General features: G+C 34.2%; 1 long non-coding RNA gene across 1 annotated transcript; it reads left to right on the top strand.

Annotated features, from left to right (window-relative positions):
- Positions 1–10,789: 10,789 nt before the first annotated feature.
- LOC131166620 (uncharacterized) lies at positions 10,790–24,853 on the top strand. The gene is made up of 3 exons (XR_009139872.1): positions 10,790–11,074; positions 11,144–11,301; positions 24,649–24,853. It is a non-coding gene; the product is annotated as an uncharacterized LOC131166620 (long non-coding RNA).
- Positions 24,854–26,775: the final 1,922 nt, after the last annotated feature.

Below are 26,775 nucleotides of genomic sequence, written 5' to 3'. Positions count from 1 at the left end.
CGCAGTTAATCAGTCATTGCTGCAACCTATATTTCATGTTTTAAAATGGCCATTTTTTTAGAAAATTGCTTTCCAAGAAGGGAGATACAAACACACCAAGTACGGTAACCATTCATAGAATGAGTGTTATAGAACACTACTTGGAAAAATAGAGAAAAAAGCAATTAATATGTACGAATTTGACTCGCACATTAAATAAGACAAATTGGTTTCAAAATTTTGTATCCGCCTTTAAACAAGTTGGGTTGATTTAAAATTCATGAGATTAAGTATAGCTCAAATGCTTAATAGCTCATAACTTTGACTTGCTTAGGTCTAGGCCTAATGCCCATAAGCCCATTCATTCGGTCCCTCTCCCTACCTCCCAATCCCTGTTCCCATTGTTCCCAAATCCCAATCACTCAAATTAGATTAGGATTTATAAATTAGAATAGAAGAAACAAAGAAACCCTAGATGGTTAGTTTGCTACACAAGAAATAAAGAAATTGAGAAGTGAGAAGTGAGAAGGGAAGTGAGAAATCTTTTGCCAATTAGCCAATTCGCACACACCAGGGTAGTGCCGGAGCGCTCACTGCTTTTGTACTGGGAGCTTCAGCCTTTATAAAACAAATTCGTCATTATATTTGTCATCATCGATTCGTGGCTTGTCACACCAACCACCAAATTGTCGCACAGTTTAAGGTGGTGATCGTCACACTACCACACGATGCAAAGAGCTTCACTTCGTTGCCGCTAGCTTGTCGTTGTGCTACAAGAAAAAGGTGCGTCCAGTGTCCCTAAACTCACATATTAAGGAATGCTAATGAATATTTTGTATGATGAATACACCCTCGAGTCCTTGGCCCTACCAATTTAGTTATGCTTCCTTTGAAAACTAGTTGTTTCTGTTGTGGGATTCATTGATAGTTGCAACTTGCAGGTTGAGGTTGGATTTATGTCATTTTATCAACCTTGCATACTTTGGTGTAAGTTAATTTAACATGAACTCAAATACTAATGATTTTGTGAGCTGATCGTGCGTTTTAATTCCATCTCTAGTTACAACTCACATGATAAAGAAAAGAGTACTAGTTGCAAGACCTTTGAGTCTTTGACCCCATTGATTTATTTTGTAGATATTTGAAGCGATTACAAAGTTTCATCGATCATCCACCAAATGGATTATTGAAGTAACTCTTTTAATTTTTCTTTGTGTCCTATTTTTTATTTATTTATTATTACATAGGAACTCCAGCCACCAACAAGCCCTTCGGACCCTCTAATGCGGTACCAAACCTACGAATCAACGTCCTCCCCCTAGGCCTTGCTGATCAAGTAAAGTCCGGAATGCGGACACGGCTTCCATGCATCAGTTGGACGTTCGGCTAACCCGACCCCTAGGACACATCTCCATTACCATTCACAGTCCCCGCTGGCTCACAGAGAACTCTCACTATCCACGGTCCCCGCTGACTCATAGATAAACTCTCACCATGCACGGTACTCGCTGGCTCACAGAGTAAATTCTCACCATCCATAGGTACCGCTGCCTCCGTGAGTGTATCTACTTGAAATTGAACTCCCGATACTCCTTCTTACGTACTAATGTCTTTCCACCGCACCATGCCCGTGGGGGCTCTTTGTGTCCTATCTTGTAGACACATAATATGGATGCCATAAAGATATAATTGTGAAATATCAATGAGTGGATTGCAAACATGCACTTATTAACCTGATTGTTGAATAAATATAAAATATTATATTAGTATATCCCACTGTTTTGTCCCGACCTAATTTAACTCGCAATATATTAAAAAATATTTTTTGTAGAACCATCCCAATTTGGGCCCTTGTTGCAATACATGAGAGGCCAAGAATAGTTAATGGGCTGGGCCATAGTCCAGTGGAATGCTACTTAAAAATTTAAAGCCCAAAGCCCTTTATTATTTCACCATCGAGTCCAAGGTCCCATGGAGCCGTCAGCCCACTCGGCCACTCTCATGCTTAGAATTTGCAATTGGGCAGGCGCACACCAATGGGCTAAGGATTCTTCAATTTTCTTTGTATTATTCATATATATATATTTATTATTGCAAAATGGAAAAATGATAATAACCTGATTGTTGAATAAAATATTAGTGTTTCATTTATTGCTCATTTTCAATTATTTTGACAAAAAATGAAACTAAAAATTTTATGGTTTTGAGTTTTTTTACAATTGTTTTTTAGAATTTTTTTAATAATTTGTTGTCACAATAATTTAATATCATGGATTCAAATTTATGAATTGAATTATTTTATACATAATTTTTAATAAAAAATGAAATAGAATGACCATGTTAATTTAAAATAAAATAAAATTAAAATGTGAAAATAAAATAAAATAATCTTAAAATTTCTAAAATTTTGAAAAATAATAAAATCATTTTAAAATATTTTGTCATTTTAAATTGCAATTTACAATAATATTATTCTTGATATATTAAAAGTAAATTTAAAAACATAAGAATAAAATAAAATAAGATTTAGAAAATGATAAAAACATTGTTCTCTACCCTCTGCGCATTCATTGCTCTCTCTCTCTCTCTCTCTCTCTCTCTCTGATAATTAATTCAAGTAAAATAAAATTTTGCATTCTGTTTTGATATTAAACTAAAATAAAATATGAAGTGCTAAATGTATATCTTATGTTTGTAACTATAACAATAAAAACAACAATAATTTGTAGGATTTATATCCCAAAGGATATGTCCCACATGAATGATGTGGGTCCCACATATAGGGAATGTATCTCATATGATAAGGATATGAATTAAAGATTGTATGGGTTAACTAAAATGTTTGTTTATTTAATATGAAAAATTAATAGTGGAAGTTTGAAGAGATTCCTATACATAAATATTATAGATATATATGTATATAATATATTAGCTACTATTATGTGTGTAGCAATAAGGGCATAGGAAAAGAGGAATTGTCCTCTCTCTGTCTCTACTTCTCTAATCATCAGGAGATCCCATAGATCTGGTGAAAGAAGAAAAGAGAAAGAAGAAGTGGGAGAAACGATTTCTTCGGATTCTTTGGGTGTTCTTCTCGATAATTTTGATATGACCGATTCCGGTATGTAAAGTTTAAAGTTTATGATTTATTTATTTTCCGCATAAAGTAATTAATGTGAAGTTCATGATAATTAAAGATTCTTGGCTGCAATATATTTATGAAAATTTTCTTACACGTGGTATCATAGCCAAGTTTGAAATTATCATGACCTTCCTTTCATGATAAAGATCATTTCAATTAACCCCTTACAATCTTGTTATGAGTTCATGTGAAAATTTGATCGTAATATTTACTGGAATCGAACTAAAGAATTCATATGATAAATGATTCCTTTAATGGATTTATGGGGTTTTTTTGTTAATTTGAAAATTTTCTTTCATGTGGATTGTTGACGGTTTTCCCCTATAAAGTGATATTAAAGTAGGGCTGCTGAATGATATGCATGTAAATAATTTTATTAATAATAAAATACTCACATATTATAAATGCATAAGTAAGAGAATTTTACATGAAAGTAAGTTAGTAAAATTCTTATATTGGGAAATTGATTATCTGTTGTATATTATGGATTGGTATTTTGAAATGAATGTTGGACTGCAGTTTTTTAATATATGGGCTGCAGTTTTTAATTGTATGGGCTGCCACTTTTTTTTTAATATATGGGCTGCAGTTTTTTAATTGGTTTTTAACTGTATAGACTGCCAGTTTTTTAATATATGAGCTGTAATTTTTAATTGTATGTGCTGCCAGTTTTTTTAATATATGGGTTGCAGTTTTTTAATTGGTTTTTAATTGTATGGGCTGCCAATTTTTTTAATATATGGGCTGTAGTTTTTAATTGTATGGGCTACCAATTTTTTAATGTATGGGCTGTAGTTTTTTAATTGTATGGGCTACTAGTTTTTTAATATATGAGCTACAGTTTTTAATTGTATGGGCTGTCATCTTTTTGAATATATGGGTAGCCAGTTTTTAAATGTACGGGCTACAATGTTTTTAATTCATGGGCTGCCAAATTTTACATAAAATAAAATAAAATATTAATCCAAGTAAAATTGTCATTGTAAGAAATTAATTATCAGCTTTAAACTTGGATTAATTTTGCTGAGTATGGAGTCAATCAATGTTTATATTATGATTAGCTTGTTATCACCAAAGTGATTTCGTTAAGAAAAATTATAAACATTGTATTGAGATATAATCTTGCAAAATTATTATAGAATGATTATTTGAATATTATGGCTGACCCAAAGGTGCACCAACTTTTAAATAATCATTGATTTAATCAGGATAATTAATGAATAATAGTGAAATTGAGATGCCTGCCCAAAGGTGACAGACCAATCAAACTTTATAAAGGTTATCAATTATGTCTTGATAAATGAAAATTACCAGTAAGTGTAAGGATTAGTATATTGCATAAGTTGATCCAAAGATTAAACGCAATTTACTAATGAAACGTTCTAAACTCAAAGCATTAATGTAGTGAGCATTTTGTGTTATTGTAGTGTCTGTTCCTATTTCATTGCATTCACTAGCTTCTTCTGTTCCAATCTTTAATGGGACAAATTTCTTTGACTGGAATGAATAGATTCAGTTTCACTAGGTGTTTTGGATCTGGACTTAGCTTTACGAATGGATAAACCGGCTGCTATTACTGAAATCAGCAGTTTGAAACAGCAAGCTTTGTATAAGTAATGGGAAAGGTCGAACAAATTAAGTATGATGTTTATGCGAATGTGTATAGCAAATAATATTAAATCAACACTCCCTCAACTAGACAACGCAAAGAAATATCTTAATGCAGTGGAAGATAGATTTCGTTCAGCTGATAAGTCCCTTGCAGGAAGGTTGATGGTTGAACTAACCATAATGAAATTTGATGGCAGCAAAGGAATGAATGAACATGTCCTAAAAATATCTAATCTGGCTACTAGACTAAATACTTTGGGAATGAATGTTAATGAAAACTTCCTTGTTCAATTTATTTTGAACTCTTTGCCTCCTCAGTACGAGCCTTTTCAGATTCACTATAACACAATTAAAGAAAAATGGAATGTGAATGAATTGGCAAGCATGTTAGTTCAAGAAGAGGCAAGACTCAAACAACAGGGACAACATTCAGTAAATGTCATGAGTCACGCAGTTGGAAGTAAAGGAAAGAAAATAAAGAAAGGTTTAAAGAAAGATCCAATGAAGGTGGCGAGTACTTCGTATGGTGGTGAGGCTCGCAGGAAGGAACATTATGGTCTCAAGTGTTACTTTTGTCGTGGCTATGGGCATTTAAAGAAAAATTGCCCAAAATGTAAAGCATGGTTCAAAAAGAAAGGTAAGCCTTTAGCTTATGTATGTTTCGAATCAAACATGACACAAGTTCCTTCTAACACTTGGTGGATTGACTCTAGTTCTACTGTTCATGTTTCCAATTCGATGCAGGAAAACCTTATGATCTAGAGCATAAAGGAAAATGAACACATGATAGTTTTGGGGAATGGAAATCAAATGCCAGTTATGGGTGTTGGAACTGTTCGGTTGTATCTTGAATCAGGTCATTGTTTAGACCTGTTTGATACTTTGTATGTTCCAAATGTTTCTAGGAACTTAATTTTCATATCTAGATTAGATAATAACGGTTATGGTTTCTATTTTGAACATAAAGGTTTCCGTATTATGAAAGGTGACTTATGTGTTGGCTCTGATATTTTGTATAAGGGGTTATATAAATTTAATCTTAGTGAAATGTTTGTTGAAACACTTCTCACTATGCATCATAATATTGGAACTAAGCGTAGTAGAATAAACGAGAATTCCTTTTTCTTGTGGCATAAAAGACAGGGTCATATATCCAGGGAAAGAATGGAGAGATTGGTAAAGGATGGGGTTCTCACGAACCTTGATTTTACTAATATCGATGTATGTATTAATTGCATTAAAGGAAAGCAAACTAAACATACAAAGAAAGGAGCCACAAGAAGTAAGAATCTACTGGAAATTGTTCATACTGATGTATGTAGGCCTTTTGACTCACAATCTTTAGGTGGAGAAAAGAATTTTATCACCTTTATTGATGATTTTTCACGATATGGCTATATCTATTTATTGCATGAAAAGTCTCAAGCAATAGATGCTTTAAAGGCATATGTTGCTGAAGTGGAGCGACAATTAGATAGGAAAGTAAAAATCATTAGATCTAACAGAGGTGGAGAGTATTATGGTAGGTATGATGGCATAAAACAATGTCCAGGACCATTTGCTAAATTCTTAGAACAACATGGTATTTGTGTTCAATACACAATGCTTGGTACACCTTAGCAGAATGGTGTAGCTGAAAGGTGGAATCGTACTCTTATAGAAATGGTTAGAAGTATGTTGAGTAATTCCTCAGTACCCATTTCATTATGGATGGAAGCTCTAAAAACAGTAGTGTATGTGCTAAATCGGGTTCGTAGTAAGGCAGTTCAGAAAACTCCTTTTGAATTTTGGACGGGGAGGAAACCGAGTTTAAGGCACTTTCATGTTTGGGGTTGTCCAGCAGAGATTAGAGTTTATAATCCAAATGAAAGGAAATTGGATTCAAGGACTGTGAGTGGGTATTTTATTGGATACCCAGAAAAGTCTAAAAGGTATAGGTTTTACTGTCCTAATCATAGTATGAGAATAGTTGAATCTAGTAATGCAAAGTTCCTTGAAAATGGTGAAATCAGTGGGAGTGATATATCGCGAAATGTGGTCATTAAAGAAATTCAGGTTCCTATACTGATATCTAGACCTTTAATAGTCATTGTTGTTCCTTTAGTTGTTGAAAGGCATGATAACACTGAACAACAGTCTAATGATGTATCACTTGGTAATGAAAATGTCACCATCGAGCCAATTGCAGAACAATCACAAGAAATAGCATTAAGGAGATCTCAAAAAGTAAGGAAACCAGCTATTTCTGATGATTATTCAGTATATCTGCAAGAGGCTGATTATGATTTAGGAACTAGTAAGGATCCGGTTACGTTTTCACAAGCCATTGAAAGTGATGATTCTGAAAAGTGGATCAATGCCATAAATGATGAGTTGAAATCTATGGAACAGAATAAAGTCTGGGACATCGTTGATTTGCCTGAAGGGTTTAAAACAGTTGGGTGTAAATGGGTCTTTAAGACCAAACACGACTGTAATGGCAACATTGAACGATATAAAGTTAGACTTGTAGCAAAGGGTTTCAAGCAGAGGGAAGGTGTTGATTATAAAGAGACGTTTTCTCCTGTGTCTAAAAAGGACTCTCTTAGAATCATTATGGCTTTGGTGGCTCATTTTGATTTAGAGTTACACCAAATGGATGTGAAAACTGCTTTTTTAAATGGGAATTTAGATGAAGAGGTATATATGGATCTTCCTGAAGGTTTAATGATTAAAGGAAAAGAGCACATGGTTTGCAAATTAAAGAAATCAATATATGGACTTCAAAAAGCTTCCAGGCAATGGTATTTTAAATTTCATGATACCATCACAATCTTTGGTTTTAAAGAAAACACTGTTGATCAGTGTATATATCTAAAGGTCAATGGGAGCAAGTTTATCTTTTTGATTCTATATGTTGATAATATTTTACTTGTCAGTAATGATCTTGGCTTATTGAATGATACCAAGAGATTTCTTTCTATGAACTTTGAAATGAAAGATATGGGTGAGGTAACTTATGTGATTGGAATTGAAATATTCCGAAACAGAGCACTTGGATTGTTAGGGTTGTCTCAGAAAGGATATATTAATAAAGTTCTAGAAAGATTTCATATGGCTGATTGTAAACCAACTTTTGCTCCTATTTGTAAAGGGGACAAGTTCAGTCTAAAAGATTGTCCACGGAATGAATTCAAAAAGAAAAGTATGGAAAATACTCAGATTTTTTTGGATGCGTTGATAGTCGTAAGTCAACGTATGGCTATTTGTTCCTGTTAGCTGGAGGAGTAATATCATGGAAAAGCGCCAAATAGACTATCATAGCAGCATCTACCATCGAAGCTAAATTTGTGGGGTGCTTTGCGGCCACGATTCAGGCTTTGTGGTTGTGGAACTTTATCTCAGGACTTGGGATTGTCGACAGTATAGCCAGGCCGTTGAGAATTTATTGTGATAATTTTGCAGCAGTCTTTTTCTCCAAAAACGACAAATACTCTAATGGCGCTAAGCAAATGAAACTCAAGTATTTGGCCGTTAAGGAGGAAGTTCGGAAACAGACAGTACTTATAGAACATATAAGGACTGAGCTCATGACAGCAGATCCTTTAACGAAAGGGTTGACACCAAAGGCATTTAAAGAACATGTTGATCACATGAGTCTTTGTTGTAATCCTTGATGTATAATAGTGGATCTTTATGTTTTGTTCTATAATATGTATAATGATATCAATAATAGTGTTTCTGAATATTATTTCTGTTTACCATAAATCACGTGATTATAGAGATGGTTCACTGTTAAACAGAAATGGTCTTTGACAAAGACATTAAAGGGACAGTATGGTAACTTCCTATTATAGATCATAGTTAAGTAGTTTATTAGTTTTGTGGTACATGGAAGGGAAGATGTCGCTCTAATGATATTTACTGCCATGACTCGTACTAATGGGTTACTTGATTATGATATTATGTTAATCTCATTGAAAAGTATAAATAAGCTAATGTTTTGTGCACATTATGGATATTTGTTAATCCATATTAATATCATTCATATGGGCCAAGTGGGAGAATGTAGGATTTATATACCAAAGGATATGTCCCACATGAATGATGTGGGTCCCACATATAGGGAATGTATCTCATATGATAAGGATATGAATTAAAGATTGTATGGGTTAACTAAAAGATTTGCTTATTTAATATGAGAAATTAATGGTGGAAGTTTGAAGAGATTCCTATACATAAATATTATAGGTATATATATAAAATATATATTAGCTACTATTATGTGTGTAGCAATAAGGGCATAGGAAGAAAGAAATTATCCTCTCTCTGCCTCTACTTCTCTAATCATCAAGAGATCCCATAGATCTGGTAAAAGAAGGAAAAAGAAAGAGGAGAAGTAGGAGAAACGATTTCTTCGGATTCTTCGGGTATTCTTCTCGATAAGTTCGATATGGCCGATTCCGATATGTAAAGTTTAAAGTTTATGATTTATTTATTTTCCGCATAAAGTAATTGATGTGAAGTTCATGATGATTAAAGATTTTTGGCTGCAATATATTTATGAAAATTTTCTTACATAATTCTTAGTAAATCGTGAGTAATATGGTCATTAACAAATGACTCTTAATTACAAAATTTTAATTATATATATTTTTCTCATTTATATTATGGAATATGTGATTGCCTGTATATTTATTTTGTAATCATACCTACTTAATCTAATGTAATAATACTTGTTTAAAATTCATGCTCCCAAATGCAACTTTAATGTTATTAGAGTAGTATATACTTTTATGTGAGATCCATTTATATGATAATTACCCTTATTCTAGTATTTAATGTAATGATGTTTATCTCTAATAGGTAATTATTACTAATTTTAATATACTAAATCTCATAATTTTTGTTACACAAAAGTTGCCTCTCATTTTATAATCATTTATCTCTTCTAATAGGATACTATTACTAATTATAATTTTCAAAATCTCACAATTTTGTTACACAAAAGACGTCTCTCATGTTACAATCAACTCTAACTTTCGACCCCTTGGTGTGGTACGTAACTTACGGATCAAAGTCCTCTGCCCCCAGGTCTCGCTGATTAGGGTAAAGTCCGAAATGCGAACACGGCTCCTGTGCATTAGTTGGACGTTCGACCAACTCAACTCTCAAAACACATCTCCATTACCATCCATAGTCCCCACTGACTCACAGAGAACTCTCACAATCTATGATCTCCGTTGACTCATAGAGCGAACTCTCACCATCTACAGTTTCTGTTGGCTTATAGAGTAAACTCTCACCATTCACAGTTACTACTAGTTTTCGTGAGTGTATTTACCTGAAATTGAACCCTCGATACTTCTTCTTACTTGCTGATGCCTTTCCAGCATGCCATGCTCGTGAGGAATGGACTTTAACTTTGTATGAAGGAAAAAATGGTATGAGTGTAGGCTTTAAAAAATATAATTTTCTATATAAAATTAATTATGATCAAGTAGTTAACTAAGATGAAAGTATTAAAAAATACACAAATGTTTACAAATTAATTTAATTTGATGAAATTAAATAAATTTAAGACTGATTATTTTAATGAACTCATCTAATTTTAGTCTTGCCCTATGCGAGAAAAAAAAAAAAAAAAAGAGTGGAGAGGGAAGACATGTATCAATTTAATCTTTGCTCTTTGACAATTTTTGCAATTAAGAAATATTGATAAATTTGAATTATACTTTTACAATTTGTTATTTATTTGAACATTTATCATTTGTGATCAAACTTGTACTCATCAAGATTGGATGCGAGTCCATCCTCCGACATAATTAACTTTGTTTTTCATAAAAATTGTGTTGTCTCATTTGAGAATATGTTCCTCAAGCCTCAAATCATAAATACATTCATGATTGAACTACACCAATTTTTATTTTAATTTTCATTGTAAAATCCATAGAAATTATACTCATTATTTTTGTTAAAGTACAAAATAAAATTTGTAAATAAAAATTTTCTCTCTTATTTTTAAGGGATGAGTTTTGCGTTACAATGAGAGATCTTGATATAATGCACGTGTGGATAAGGTCTGCGTCGGGTTTGTGATTATGATGATTCGACAGCGGGGGTTTGGTCGTGGATTTGATAGCGCTATTGTTGCAAATGTCAATGGGTTTTGGTAGTGTGAGGGCTTTCTACAATGATGAAGGGATGCATTCTTGTGCGGGGTCGAAGTTCTCATGTGTTGGGTTGCGATTAGGGTTAATGGGACAGTTAAGTGATTTCAGTGATATGAAATGGGTGGGAAATGATTCCATTAGGGATTTGAATGATATGGTTTTTGTAGGTTTTGGAGATCTATGCCATCAGGTTAGTATATATGTTTGTTTTGCCATGACTGCAATGGTGGCGTTTGGTGACTTTTGTAGGTGCTTACAGGTTCAGTGGTGGTGAGGGATAAGGAAACGAAGATGTAGGCATAAGGCCTCAATTGGGGTTGGAGGCTGTGGATTCAGACACAGAGGCTAAAATTCTCATTCTCAGTGAAAGGGAATGGCAGTGATGGAGGTTGGCTATGGTGATGGGCAACGAAACATGTAATGTGCCACTACAGCTTCTCCTTCTTTTTAATTCCAAATTTCCATTTCCTTCCTTTCTGCTTATTTTATTTTATTTTTCTTGAAATCTTGTTACTGTGATGTGTAGGAGAGTTGTGTTTTAAAAATGACTTCATCTTCGTGTGTTTAGAGTGCACGAGTGCAATTGATTCAGAGTGTGTGAATTCCTATGTTGCCTTCATCTCCAGTATGAATTACGAGTCTTAATATGAATGCTATGATCACCAGATATGTGGGTACAGGTTTTTGTATTTGTTAATTAACAAAATGTATGTGAATTAGTCTTGTCAATGTTCATGGTCTCTTATGGTTATGGTGCGTGTTTATTGTTTTTTTTAGGTATTGTTTTGAAGCATGGATTCTGGGCCTTGGATTTGGATTTGGGTGGATTTGGATAAGTTTTAATACAATTTTATATTACTATCTTGTCCAAATCCAATAACTCCGCCTGTGATGCACTTAATGTCTTAATTTTTTCACACAGCCGGTCCCAAGTCCGGGTTAAGGAGGAGGGTAGCGTTAGGTAGCTGATAGCCAGCGTAAAATTTGTTAGATCACTATGATATGAATTCTTACTGAATATTTGCTGGGGCGTCCCCTATGAGCGATGCGTTGCACTTGAACCACCTGAGTGTAGCAAAAAGTGGGTGAGGGTGGGCTAGGTCATTGCCCCGAAGAGACGTGCCGTGTTGGTGCCCGGGTACGGTGTCAAATATGCGAGGGTTCCTGCGTTATTCTGGACGTGGGCAGGTAAAGACGTTAGTTCAGGAAATTAGGATTAGATTAGTAACTTGGAATATAGGGACACTTATGGGTAAAAGTATGAAAATTGTGAATACAATGATTAGAAGAAGAATTATTATAATTTGCCTTCAAGAAACTAAGTGGGTGGGGGAGAAAGTTAGAAAAATCGATAAATCAGGATTTAAACTTTGGTACATTGGAAAAGAAAAACATAAGAATGAAGTAGACATTATTATAGACAAAAACTTAAAAGATAACGTTGTGGATGTAATTAGAGTAAGGGATAGAATTATAAAAATCAAGATGGTATTAGGACAAGATATAATATCATTAGTGCTTATGCTCTTCAAGTTGGCTTAGCAGAAAATCTTAAGAAACAATTTTGAGAAGATATGGATTGTATTATACAAGGCATACCAAGGACTGAGATATTTATAGGAGGAGATCTGAATGGACACGTTGGAAGAGATAATAAAAATTATGAGAGGATACATAGAGGATATGGATATGGAGACAAAAATGAGTTTGGGGAGATGATCGTAGACTTTGTTATGTCATATGATTGTAGGAGGGTAGATCGTTTATCATGCAAGGATTGTAAAGTTATTTCAGGTGAAAGCCTAACCACACAACATAGAGTCTTAGTGTTAGATATATGTATTAAAAAATAGAAGAAAAAAGATAAAATAAACCAGTGTAGGAGAACTAGATGGTGGAACCTAAAAAGAGAAAATATAATAAAATTTAAAGATAAAATGATCAAAGATGGGGATTGGACCTTAGAGGATGGGATAGATACAAATACTCTTTGGAATAGATTAGCTAGCTCTATTAAAAAGATAGCAAAAGAGATTTTAGGTGAAGCAAGGGAAGATTCTCGAATAGCGAAGAAAGTTGGTGGTGGGATAAAAATGTACAAAAAATCATAAAAACAAAAAGAAATTGATATAAAACGTGGCAAAAATATAGAAACAGAGATAACTTTGAAAAATATAAGGAGGCAAGAAAAGATGCAAAAATGGCCGTTAGTGTAGTTAAATATAGAACATTTAATAGTTTGTATGATAAATTAGGTGCAAAAGAAGGGGAAAGAGATATATTTAAACTTGTTAAAACTAGAGAAAGAAAGAGTAAGGACTTAGGAAATGTAAAATGTATAAAAAGTGAGGATGATATTGTCTTGGTTAAGGACGAAGATATTAAAGAAAGATGGCGAAATTACTTTAATAAGTTGTTTAACGAAAATCAAATAAAAGACTTAAATTTAGAATTGTCAAATGAGGAAAAAACTAAAAATATAAGATTTATTCGCAAAATTAGAGTTAACGAAGTTAAGTTTGCACTAAAAAGGATGAAAAATGGGAAAGCTATGAGACCAGATAACATCCCAATTGAAGTTTGGAAATGCTTGGGTGATAACGGAATTATATGGTTAACTAATTTATTTAATACAATTGTAAAAACTAAGAAAATGTCAGATGAATGGAGGAAAAACACTTTAATACCTATATACAAAAATAAAGGAGATATTCAAAATTGTAATAACTATCGTGGAATTAAACTTATGAGTCATACGATGAAACTATGGGAAAGAGTAGTTGAACAAAGATTAAGGTTAGAAACGAAGATCTCAGAAAATCAATTTGGTTTTATGCCTGCGAGATTTACCACAGAAGCTATTTATCTTTTAAGAAGATTAATGGAAAAGTTTAGGGAAAAGAAGAGGGACTTGCATATGATATTTATTGACATTGAGAAAGCATATGAAAGGATACCTAGGGAAGTTCTTTGATGGGTTTTAGAAAAAAATGGTGTATGTTATAGGTATACCGATGTCATCAAGGATATGTATGATGGAGTAATGACTAGTGTAAGGACTATAGATGGAGAAATTAGAGAATTTCCAATTACCATAGGCGTACATCAAGAATCTGTTTTGAGTCCTTATTTTTTTGCTTTAGTGATGAACCAATTGACTGAGAGTATTCAAAAGGAGGTTCCATGGTGTATGTTGTTTGCAGATGATATTGTATTAAGTAATGAAACTAGGGACGGAGTAGAGGTTGAGTTAGAATTATGGAGAGAAGTTTTTTAATCTAGAGGCTTTAGGATAAGTAGAAATGAAACAGAATATATGAAATGTAATTTTAGTAATGATAGGAGGAATATTGGAGACAAAGCTAAACTTGATGATGAAGAAATAACTAGCACTTGTAGATTTCGATACCTTGGATCTATTATGCAAGCTGAAGGAGAAATTGAAGATGATGTAATGCATAGAGTTAAAGTAGGTTGGGTAAAATGGACAAGTGCTTCAAGTGTGCTATGTGATCGTAGAATGCCCTTAAAATTGAAAGGGAAGTTTGATAGGACAGCTATAAGACCAGCTACGCTATATGGATCGGAATGTTGGGCGACGAAGAAACATAATATCCAAAAAGTAAAAGTTGCTGAGATGAGAATGTTTAGATGGATGAGTGGTATAACATTGAAAGATAAATTAAGGAATGAACATATTCGTGGTAAGTTAGGTGTAGCTCCTATAAAAGATAAGAGAAGGGAGGGACGACTCAGATGGTATGGACACTTGCAACATAGGCCTTATAGTACATCTGTGAGGAAGAGTGACTTAGTTACTGTGGGGGGCAGTAGAAGGGGTAGGGGTAGACCTAAAATAACTTGGGAGGAGATAGTGAGTAAGAATTTAATATCCTTAAATCTATCAAAAGAAATGGTCCATGATCGCATAAATTGGCAGAAAATGATTCAAATAGCCGACCCCACTTAGTGGGACTAAGGTTTGGTTTTGTTGTTGTATCTTGTCCAAATCCAATACAAATTCAAATCCAAGACCTCTCCAAACATAGGATTAAAGGTTTTGATAGCATGGTGTGTTTATTCTTGTGATTGTGGCTATAGAATTATCATGATAATGTGAATGGATTGAGGAGAGAAGAGGGTATACCAACTCAATCAAGCTTCTTTTCCCTTTTCTGTTGTTCCTATTGTTCTCTTTGGCCCTTTCTTTAATTATCTCTGGTAGTGTAAGAACAATACAGTTGATGTTGCGATGGGGTAGATGGTTTTATATAGTGGCTAAGCAAGAATTTAGTTTGTTAGGCAAGTTGCAAAAATTAAGTGTTGAAGTTTGAAGTAATAGCTGAACTGGCAAATTGGCAAAATAGTTTGGCAACTTCTGAACTGGCAACTAGTTTGTGAGTCAATGTTGAATTTGAGCACCGAGCAAATTTAGAATTTATTGGTCATTGATCTTTACGAACACCTAAACAAGCAATATTCTACCATTTTAACCTTTCAAAACCTATGAACTTTTTGTTGTTTATAATCCAAAAAATGTATGAAGAAGTACATGAAAACATGGAAATAAAACCCTACAAAATGAAAACTATCTAAAAATATGAAAAAAACCTAACGAACATAAAATTTAAAAAATGATGTTGTAAATGTTAAAGGAGTAGGAGATAGAATCATAAATCAAGATGGTCTTATGATAAGTAAATGCCATTAGTGCTTATACTTCTCAAATAGGTAGGCAAAAAACCTTAAAAGACAATTTTGGGAATATATGAATAATATTGTTAGGGATATTTGAGGCTAAGAAAATATTCATGAAAGCTGATTTTTGAATGGACGCAATGGAAAGGACAACAAAAGTAATGCGAGGATGCATGGAGGGTATAGGTGTGAGATAAAAATGTGGTTGCTGATAAAAGTATATGATCTTAGACTTTGCCATGTCATATGATTTTATTACAATGAATGCATGATTTAAGAAGGGAGAAGAACACTTAATGACCAGAGTGGACAAATAAAAAGTCAAATAGATTTTTTCTTAATTATGAGACTCGATCATCTATCGAGCTAGGATTATAAAGTTATCTAAGGTGAAATTTTAACTACACAAAGTTTTAGTATTCGATATATGTACTAAAAAATGGAAGAGAGAGGGTAATATAAATGCAAGAGAACTAGGTGGTGAAACCTAAAGGGAGAAAATATAATAAAATTTTAAAATAAGATGGTTAGATGGTGATTGGATTGTAAGGGGATAGCATAGATAGTAACACTCTTTGGAGTAGGATCTCTATTGAAAGGATAGCAAAAGAGATTTTAAGTTAATCGAAGATCCTTGGCTAGTAAAGAAGGTTGGTGGGTTAAGATGTCCAAAAAGTCGTGAAGACAATAAAATAATTGGTTTAAAACATAGCAAAAATATAGAAACATGGAAAACTTTGAAAAGTATGGAAAACATAGAGCATATAATAATTTATATTCAAGATAGATACAAAACGAGGGGACGAGAAATATTTAAACTTGCTAGAGTTAGACAAAGAAAGAGTAAGGACTTAGGTAATATAAATAGTATAAAAAATTAGGATGATAGTGTCTTGGACTCAAAATTGACAAATGTGGAAAAGGGTAAAATTTGAGATTATTCCCAAAAATAGAGTTAGCCCTTGTTTAGAACGTTTTAAAAAATAAATACTTATTATGAAAATCACTTAAATCTAGTACTTGTGTTAGTAAGTGGTGTTTGATTTACACTTAAAATAAGTACTTATTTCAAAAAGTACTTATCTAAACTGTTTTTTTTTAAGGAAAAATAAGTATTTTTTTGAAAAAAACTATTAAAAAAAAAAAAATACTTATATGAAAAAGTACTTATAATAAGTAATCCTACACTACTTTTCGATAAGTGCTTTTTCTAGAAAAGTACTTTTTCTTGAAAAATACTTAAATAAGTGGTTTAATGAATTAAAAATGGAATTGCCAAATTATTTGATTAACTAATTTCTTTAACACAATTATAAGAACTAAGAAAAGGCTAGAGAAATGGAGGAAAAACACTTTAATACCGATATACAAAAATAAAGGAGATATTCAAAATTGTTTATTGTGGAGTTAAAGTTATTAGTGATATAATGAAATTGCGGAAAGGGTAATTGAACAAATACTAAGGAGAAACAAGGGTTTTAGAAAATGAGTTTGTTTTTATACTTGTGAGATCGACTACAGAAGCTATATATCTTTTAAAAAGATCAATGGAAAAATTTAGGGAAAACAGACATACTTGCTATGTTGCACATGCTTTTATTGACTTAGAGAAAGCCTACTTTGGGAAGTTCTATGGTGGGTTCTAGAAAAAAAAGGAAGTATGCAGCAAGTATATTTATGTCATTGAGGATTTGCACAATAGAGTCGTTGAGATTTTGATTAAATGAATTACCTAACTCGAAGATAGGTCTCTCTCTCTCTCTATTTATAATACAAAACAAATACATTCTAATGACCATAATACTCTTACTAACTCTTGCTGATTATCATCCTAACGGACTTAATAATAATACTAAGAGACTAAAGTAACCATTAATACTCCCCCTCAAGGTGAAACATAAATATCATATGCTTCTAGCTTGTTACAAATATATTTAACACAAGCACCCCCCAAAGCTTTGGTCAACAAATCAGCAAGCTGCATATTGGACATCACACATTTGTCTAAAACTATGTGTATTTGTGTACTAAATATTTAATTAATTTAATTGAATATGTTTACTATTATTATATTATAATTATTGCACCTTATAGACCACATAATCATTCTCGATGTATTTTTTTTTTTTAATAATATTTTAGTCCTAAGTCCTGCATTATTATGTCTATTAGATAGTGTTTGGTTCTTGAATATCTCGGGAGGATCTAGGAATACCTCATGACCTAGAAATTGATCTAAACTGATGAAATTTTTTGAAATAGGAAATGGAGTTATTGGTTGTTAGCTGGAGAAATCTCTTAATTTCCAAAACCTCAAATAAAGTAGTGGGACATTTTTGAACATTGCCTTCTGATTTCATCCCTTAACCCTTTGTTGAACAAATTGCCATCCTAGGTTCCTTACTGAGAGCACATTGATACATGGGGTCTCTAGATTTAAGGTAATAATGGGTGACACTAGAAGAGAGTTGTCTAAGACTACACGGTCTAGTAATTGTTGAGAATTGCTATCTAGGTAGGAATCAGATCTATGGAACCGACTCATTATTAGTATTATTATTATTATTATTATTACTAGCTGCTGGCACGCATGATGCACGTGCTTTGCAGCTTTGGACTGATAACTGTAATAAAATAAATTAAAAAATATATAATATTTCAAAAAATAATAAATAAATATTAAAAAAAAAATATTTTAGGGTAGTTATGAGTGGTTATGGAGTATTTTGAAATATTTGTTGTTTACTGGTGCATTTTTGAAATATTTGATAATTATAGGGACTTTTTTGGAATATGTATGGTAGTTATGTGGGCATTTTGTGATACTAAAAACCTGACCAAGAAAGGGGAAATCCCCTTTCTAATAGTAGAGATTATTATTATTTAACTGGAGATTAAATATGGACACATGCAAATCAAACTAGTACCAAATAGATAAGCAACATTAATTCAATTTCTGCAGAGTCCAAGTAGTGCAAGTCTGTGCAACATCACCAAAGGCCCTTAGATGCTCAAACTTGAAGAATGGAACTGGAGCTGGCACACTAAGTTAGCCCTTCCAAAAACATGATCTGCGTCAAAATCTCTAGAAGGGAAACTAATTTGTCTCTATAAATCTCAAAATACAGCAGCTAGGCCTCAATCATAATGCTGGCAGGCCTTCAAAACTCAGAAATTTGAGTTGGTAGTCCAAGATCAGGCTCAAGTCAAAGCCTACATAATGCAGTGAATGAATTCTGAATCCAGTATCGGCACTGAAATTATCATGCAAACATGTAACTTGCACTAGCACTTGAATTTTCATCAATTTTGTTTTGGAATCTCAAAGGAAAACCCAATTTAGTGTGCCTGGAGCAATTTCTCGTGAATTTGGAAGCAGGAAAACTCTCTGGAAATTTCCCATTTGTTGGTCGCCGGCATGTGGGCCGCCTGCTAGATGTCTCTGCTGATGGTTTTTCGGTTGTTGGCAGATCGAGGGATGGTGGTTTTAGTGATGGTGGTGGTCTGTCAAAACAAACTTCAGAAAAAAGTGTGGATTTTGAAGTCGGTTGGTGTACTTTCAGGTGGCGCTCAGGGCCACAGCCCTTGTTGGGTGAAGATGAAATTGCAGGGGAGGGATTTTGGTGGTGTCTGTCTGTGATGGTGAAGGAGGTGTTGTAAAATGGTGCTTGAATTTCAGGGGCACGATTGTAAATTTATAGGAAGATACAGATGAACAGTGCTTCAATTCTCTGGGACTTTCCTGTGATTTTTGATCCTTTGAGTACTTTGTAGGACTTGTAGTGGTGCAAATATGCCCATAGTTGTATAGTTGTAGAAATAAATGCTCCTTGTCCTGGTGCTATGTTGTTACACCAATGGCAGTTGTAGTCTCTGGCTTTGATGGCTGCTTGGTGATTGTAGTTTGCTCTAATACCAATTTGATGTAGGACAAGTAATGGAACTCAGAAGTAGAGAGAGAATTGAGGGAGAGAAACAGAGAAGAAGAATAAGAAGGAGCAGCACGACAGAACAGAACAGAAAAATAAGAGAGAGACAGAATTGGGGGCATAATAGAAAAGAGATGAAAGAGGAGGAAAAAGAAGGAAGAAGAGAAGCAGGAACCAGCAACCAGAGGGAGCGAGAGAGAGAGAGAGAGAGAGAGAGAGAGAGAGAGAGAGAGGGAAACTATAGCAATCTGGTTTCAAAATGATAACTGTACACACATGATCGGCTTCAATGGAGAAGACCCTATATTGCTCTCAGTCCTGATATGTACTTTGTCCTTTGCGAGGACAGTGAGTCCATTGCCCATCCCTTTGTGAATTGGATGGTGGGTGGCATCGCAGCTTTGGAATGGCCATTTCTCTTTGGCCAGGGTAGAGTGGGTGGCTCTGTGAAAGGTGAGGGACTTGCTTCAGGTTAACTTCAGGGGCTTTGGAAAGAGCAGGAATGGCAGAGCTCTATGGTGTGCAACTGTTATTTCTATCCTTTGGACCTTGTTGATAAAAAGAAATGCAAGAATTTTCAGAAGTTGATCAACCTCATGAATTTTGTGGGAGTGACTTTCCTTGCCTCTTTGTGGGTGCACTCCGTGGGTTTCTTTAGGGGTCTTCCGCAGTCTGACCTTGTTAGAGACTGGAAGGCAGCGCTTTTGTAATGGTTTTTTGTTTGTATTATATTTTTCTGTTCATATGCTGGTTCTTTCCTTGTTGTTTATAGGTTTTTGTAGCTTTTTAAGCAGGTTTGAGAGGTTTCCTCCTGCCTGTTTTGTATTCCTTTTTATCCAGTTTTAATAAATTATTTTTCTTCTTCTATCAGAAGGGGGAAAAAAACCCCAGTACACTAAATTACATGTCCAGCATTTATACCCATAACTACAAACACATATTTACAAAAAACCACAATGAAACAAGGAAACATAACTTCTAAAATAACAAGAGTTTTTCCAAACTAAAATATAAATCCTGGCTATGACATAAACATCTAAAGCTCTCCATTTGTGGTTCTCCATAATTTGGTTTTCCCATGTTATCCTTTTGGAGGTTTTATTAGATAACTAATTTTAGTTCTTTTTTAGTTTATAGTTCTACAACTTTCTTCCCCTAAATGCAAGTATGTTATGATTTCTGAAATGCTGGGGTTTAGCACGAGGCTGCACAATGTGAGTGTTGTTTGAGAAGATGGACATGGATATGGCTGTGCTCCTCTTCTTAATTTTTCTTGTGTCATTTTTTTTGTTGCATTATCTGATCAGCAAGTGCATTATTAGTCGTTTGATTTTCATTTTTTTGATGGAAAAAGAAATATTTTAAGGAACAACAAAGACTACAACCTAAGAGAGGACAAGAAATCTTCATACGACAGGTCCACAAGTAAATCAGATGACTCGGAAATGTTGATGTAGGAGAAGAAGCAAAACCTTGGGAGGGTCCTTATTGGAGAATAATCATGAAGCACTGGGTCATGGGATTGTTGGGTTTAGTAGCTAATTGTGTTTAATTTAGTTGTGTATTTGGGGGCTTGTTTGTAATATTTTTGTATTCTAGGGGTACGTTTGTAATGTAATGTAGTTTTAGGAGTATGTGTAATTTCATTTGGGGAGGCTTTCTTATAAATAGTGTGTGAAAGCCATGAAGTAAATAGGTTGTTGAATTTTAAATTGAAGTGAAAAGTTTTCCCCTTGTATCTTCTCTCTCCTCTCTTCCCCTTCTTCTCTTCATTTTCTTCTATTTTCTCCCCATGGCTGCTGATCCTTGATGCTGCCCTGCATTGTTTGGTATCAATGCCTAAAATTGATCCCCATTCTTCCATTTCAACCCCCATCTTCCCGTTTCACTCTCCTTGTCTACCTCTTCTTCTCTTCTTCATTCTCTCTTTGTCTCTCTCTCTCTCTGCCTCTGATTTCTTTACTCTCTCGCTACTCTGTTCTATTTTCAGTGCTGTTTTGCAGATCTCTCTCCTTCTCCCTTCTTCTTTCTTCTTTTTCTTCCTCCTCTGTCATTATTCTGTTCCATCTGCCCTTCTCCATCTTATCTTTCATCTTTTACTATTCTGTTCTTCTTTGTCTGTTCCTAATCTCCTGCTGCCCAGCAGCTTCTTCTTCTTCTTCTCTCTCTCCCATAATTCTCTCAAATTTCTCTCTGATTTTTGAATTCCAGTCACTGCCTATGTTAAAACCAACTTAAATCTTGCAACACCACTATGACCATTAGAAATTGAGTCTGCCAAAAGGCAAAACTGCCATTGACATCCAACCACGCGTGTGGCCCCATGGGCCTGCCAAACATCTCCATTCATCGGCCCTTCGAGAACCATAACCTCTTGTGCTTTTCTTATGACACCACTACCGCCATTGTAATCTCCACCCTTTGATCTATCTTCGGCTGAAATTCCATTGCCAGTGGACCCTTGCTAGGCTTATGCACACCACGCGCTGGCGGTGCACGTAAAGAAAACATGATATTTTTCCGGCATGATAATCTCCTATGAGAAAGTGAGAAATTGTTGCTGTCAGCACTAAAAATCAGGTTCTATTGCTGCATTTTGTGAATTTTCAAAGTGAATTTTTTTCATTTCAGCATGACACTCAAAATCAAAGGTGAATTGAAGATAGTTATTGAAAATTGTGAGTCAAGCTTGTGGTTTTGCATGATTAGATTGAGAATTGTGGGCAATTGTGCCAAGGGCGTTTGGTGATAAGAAGGCACAATATATATAAGTAAATCTAGCAATATGGTGTGTTGACTTTTTGAGTTCGATTTCTGGTTTTGATGCTAACGAAACACAAGGATCTTATGTGTGTATCTAGTTTGTGAGAAGGTTTACAATACAACACACACATGAGAGTGGATTTATGGAAGCCTGAGGAACGTAAAGATCATACTCCTGACATATTCAATGGGAAAATGAAGAGCAAAAGAAGAAGACTTGTTTGTGCTTCATTTGTAAATGCATTTATTATATTTGAGTCTGTAATAATTTATGTCAGTCTGTAATAATTAATGCATGACATGCATGGTAGGAATATAAGCTTAACATGACCGTAGATTGACCATAGGGAAACAAATGACCATAGACAGACTTCGGTAGACTGACGCTAGGTTTTTAGGCTTAATTGAAAAGCCTAGACCGTAAATTGACCCTAGGTCCTTGCACAAGCACTTAGGAAAATCCCCACTATTAACTATGCAATCAGGGGTAACTCATGATTTAAAATAGGACTTAGAACCTAAAATGAAAGGACTTCGGGCGACCGAATGTATGCATTGAAAATGCCTCGGTCGATTGAACGTTTGATAAGTCAAAATGCTGACTTGACTTCGGGTGACCGAACCGAAGTAAACTGAGTGTGCTCGGTCGACCGAACTAATAATAAGGACTTTTTCAACTTTCCGGGTGCCCAAACTTCACGTTGATTTTGACCTCGGGCGACTGAAACTTGAAGTTCGGCAAACCGAACTTAGGATCAGGCGACCGAACCTCGAACAGGTTGGAACGCCAACTGCATGGTTGATGTAGTATAGTGTATATTGCATGCTGGTAGTGGATATAAGTTCTTGCGTGCCTTAAACTGAATTATAAATTGCTTGTTTGAACCTATCAGGTACAAGTTTTATGAGAAAATGTCCAATTTATAGACGGCATACTGCCGAATTTTCGTTGGAATTTTCCCACTAAAACCGTGTACAAAAATGATTATGATAAAATGAATATTAAAATATTTTTGAAAGGATGAGTGAAAACTAAATGAATATTAAATTTCATCCTTACATAATCATTAGGTATCTAGAGAAGCTAAGCACCATCCTTATAGAAAGAACATAAAGGACTTACATGCATCACTTTCGTTCATTAAAATATTGAGACTCTTCTGGAAACCCTGAGCATAATATCTAGTTTTCATGGTTTTATGATTGAGATATGGATTGCTTTTGGTAATGAGCATTATAGAATGCCTTAATATCTATTATTTGATGCATCTATGGTCTATAGGGAGAACTATACTGATAAGGATAAATCTAGTTGGTAGATAATTAGTATGGTTGGTTTAAAAGATTCAAAATGATGGCTTATACTACTAAGCATAATGAAATTAGTCTTTAACTGGTATAAGCATTTTATTGTATTTAAGCTATATAAGCAGTTTATTGTATCTATGCTAGAATTCAAATTAATAGGGGGAGCATCCAAAATCAAATTTATATCACGTTATGCTCACCAATATGTTTAGCTTAGATCTTGGATATACTTTTTGTGGCATGTGCTAAAATATAGTGACTTTATTGAAAATCTTGAGTTGAAATCTATTATTTTGCCACTCTCATTTGTTTGCCATATGATCATTGTTTTTAAATTTCTGAAATATTTAGGATTTATATGGTTGCTTTTTGTCTGGTTATATTAAGAATGTGCTTAAATGCTTAATCAGATGAATGTTGCTTGCTTGAACTTAAAAATTAAAGTTTCTTTTTTAGCAAACACACCCCCAGTGCCTTTTCGCAAACATCAAAGGGGGATATATATATATATATTAATATTTATTTACATATATTTTTATTATTTTGCAAGAAATTATTTTACTTGTGACACATCTTATTTTCTTGCTTATGTGCCTAAATGCTATATTTTTCAAACAGTTGCAAATTGTTTATTCCCAAAATACTATATGATAAAAAAGGGGGGTAACTAATTTTTAAAGAGAAGTTCTCTTAAGCTAAGTTTTTTTTTAATAACCAAATTTCTTTTGCTTAGCTTAACCTTTTTGCTGATGCCAAAAGGGGGAGAGGGAGAGTAAAATGATAAAACTTTGAGCTATATTGCATGCTGCATTGTATGTGGTTAAACGTAAAAACTAAATGCATAATTTATTTGAAATATCTTTTGTCTTGGATATGTTTGAGTTTTACCGCTTATCTTTATATTATGCATATTCTTAGGAGGAGCCTTTTTAGGCTAAGCCCCATTTTGCTCATGCGTGTTTGTTATCATAAAAAATGGGGAGATTGTTGACTTTTTGAGTTCGATCTTTGGTTTTGATGCTGATGAAATACAAGGATCTTATGTATGTATCTAGTTTGTGAGCAGATTTACAATACAGCACACACATGAGTGTGGATTCATGGAAGCCTGAGGAACTTAAAGATCATACTCCTGACATATTTAATGGGAAAATGAAGAGCAAAAGAAGAAGATTTGTTTGTGTTTCATTTGTAAATGCATTTATTATATTTGAGTTTGTAATAATTTATATCGATCTGTAATAATTAATGCATGACATGCATGGTAGGAATATAAGCTCAACATGACTGTAGATTGACCATAGGAAAACAAATGACCATAGACAGACTTCGGTCGACCGACGCCAGGTTTTTAGGCTTAATTGAAAGGCCTAGATCGTAGATTGACCCTAGGTCCTTGCACAAGCACTTAGGAAAGTCCCCACTATAAACTATGCAATTAGGGGTAACTCATGATTTAAAACAGGACTTAGAACTTAAAATGAAAGGACTTCGGGCGATCGAATGTATGCATTGAAAATGCCTCGGTTGACCGAATGTTTGATAAATCAAAATGTTGACTTGACTTCGGGCGACCGAACCAAAGTAAACTGAGTGTTCTCGGTTGACCGAACTAATAATAAGGACTTTTCCAACTGTCCGGGCGCTCGAACTTCACGTTGATTTTGACCTCGGGCGACCGAAAGTTGAAGTTCGGCAAACCGAACTTAGGATCAGGTGACCGAACCTTGAACAGGTTGGAAAATCACCTAGACCAGCCAACCGAACTTGTCATCGGGCACTCGACCATCAAAAATACACTTTTTCTCATGTGTTTGTTCGGGCGACCAAACGCAAGGTTCGGTTGACCGAAACTCTTGCGTTCAAATAATTTTAATCGTGGCAACATAGGGTTATTTTGGTTAAATTGGTTTAATTTTTTTTTTTAATTATTCCCACCATGTCCCAACGGTCAAAATTTTATGTGAGGCTATATATTTGAGCTCATTTGCAAAAATTAAGAGAGGATTAGAGATTTTGATTAATAGAATTCCTCTAAAATTTTGAGTGATCTTTTCTCACATACAAGCCAAAACTCTCATCCTTTGCTCATTCTTTTGCAAAATCCTTTTAAGTGAGAGTATTCTAAGTGATCCTACACTCCATACTATATCTCAAACTCTCATTGCTTTGATTGCTTGATTGATTATTGATGGAGAGTTTAGCCAAAAATTTTTCCCATTGATTTAATCCATAAATTCATTTGTGGGGGAAATTTTGTGAGCTAGTGATTCTTTGCACTATTATTGTAAGACTCATTAAGTTTGTCTTGTGATTGTGAAGCAAAATCTTTTTGACAAGCTTGGTTTGCTATTGTCTCTTGTGTTTATAATTTTGAGAAAATTATTTTTGAGATATTTAGATTACAATCTTTGAAAATCTTTGAAACCTTACTTGTAATTGATATATATTTATAAATTGTTTCAAAGATAGATTGATAATACACTCTTGCGCTTAATTGCTTAGTGACATTATCTTGAGTGTTATTACACATTTTTGCACTGAGCTTATAGTTCTTATCTGTGCGAAGCGCATTGGTTATACTAGTACATATCTGCTTGTATTAGAAGCATTTATTTGTACGTAAATTGTTATATTTGTTGTATGCTTGACGTGTGGTCGGAAGAGGGAGATTTGCCCTGTGAAAAGTCTCGGACTTGCTCAGACCCGCTTAGAAGAGCAACGGTCTGGTTCAGACCCGGTTAAGAGAATTAGGTGCACCATCCTGTAAGGTGTTGTATTAGGTGCCGCTCCACCAGTTAAGTGAGTCATAGTGGAATCCTCCTGCTTGTTAGCTTAAGGTGGGGACTTAGACAGTATTGACCGAACCTCGATAATATATCTGGTGTCAGTTTTATTTTCTGCAATTTACTTTCTGCACCTGTATGTTAATATTTATTGCTTTGAATGTTTGACATACCGAGATTGCTTTAATTGCTTACATATCCACTCAACAGTTTATTTGTTGAATTGATATGTGTTTTAGATAGACTCTAGGTTGTATAATACTGCTGTCATCTAGTTTAACTTAGGAGAAATTTTTAAATATCTAATTCACCCCCCCTCTTGGGAATACACCAATTCCAACATGGTGACAGCTTATTGGAGAAGTGAATGACTTTTGTCATACTTTGAGCATAATATCAAGCCATTC

The sequence above is a fragment of the Malania oleifera genome, chromosome 1 (assembly GCF_029873635.1).
Source record: "Malania oleifera isolate guangnan ecotype guangnan chromosome 1, ASM2987363v1, whole genome shotgun sequence".
Classification (NCBI taxonomy): Eukaryota; Viridiplantae; Streptophyta; class Magnoliopsida; order Santalales; family Ximeniaceae; genus Malania; species Malania oleifera.
Note: the sequence above shows the minus strand (reverse complement) of the source record. Positions and strands in the feature narration are given on the sequence as shown.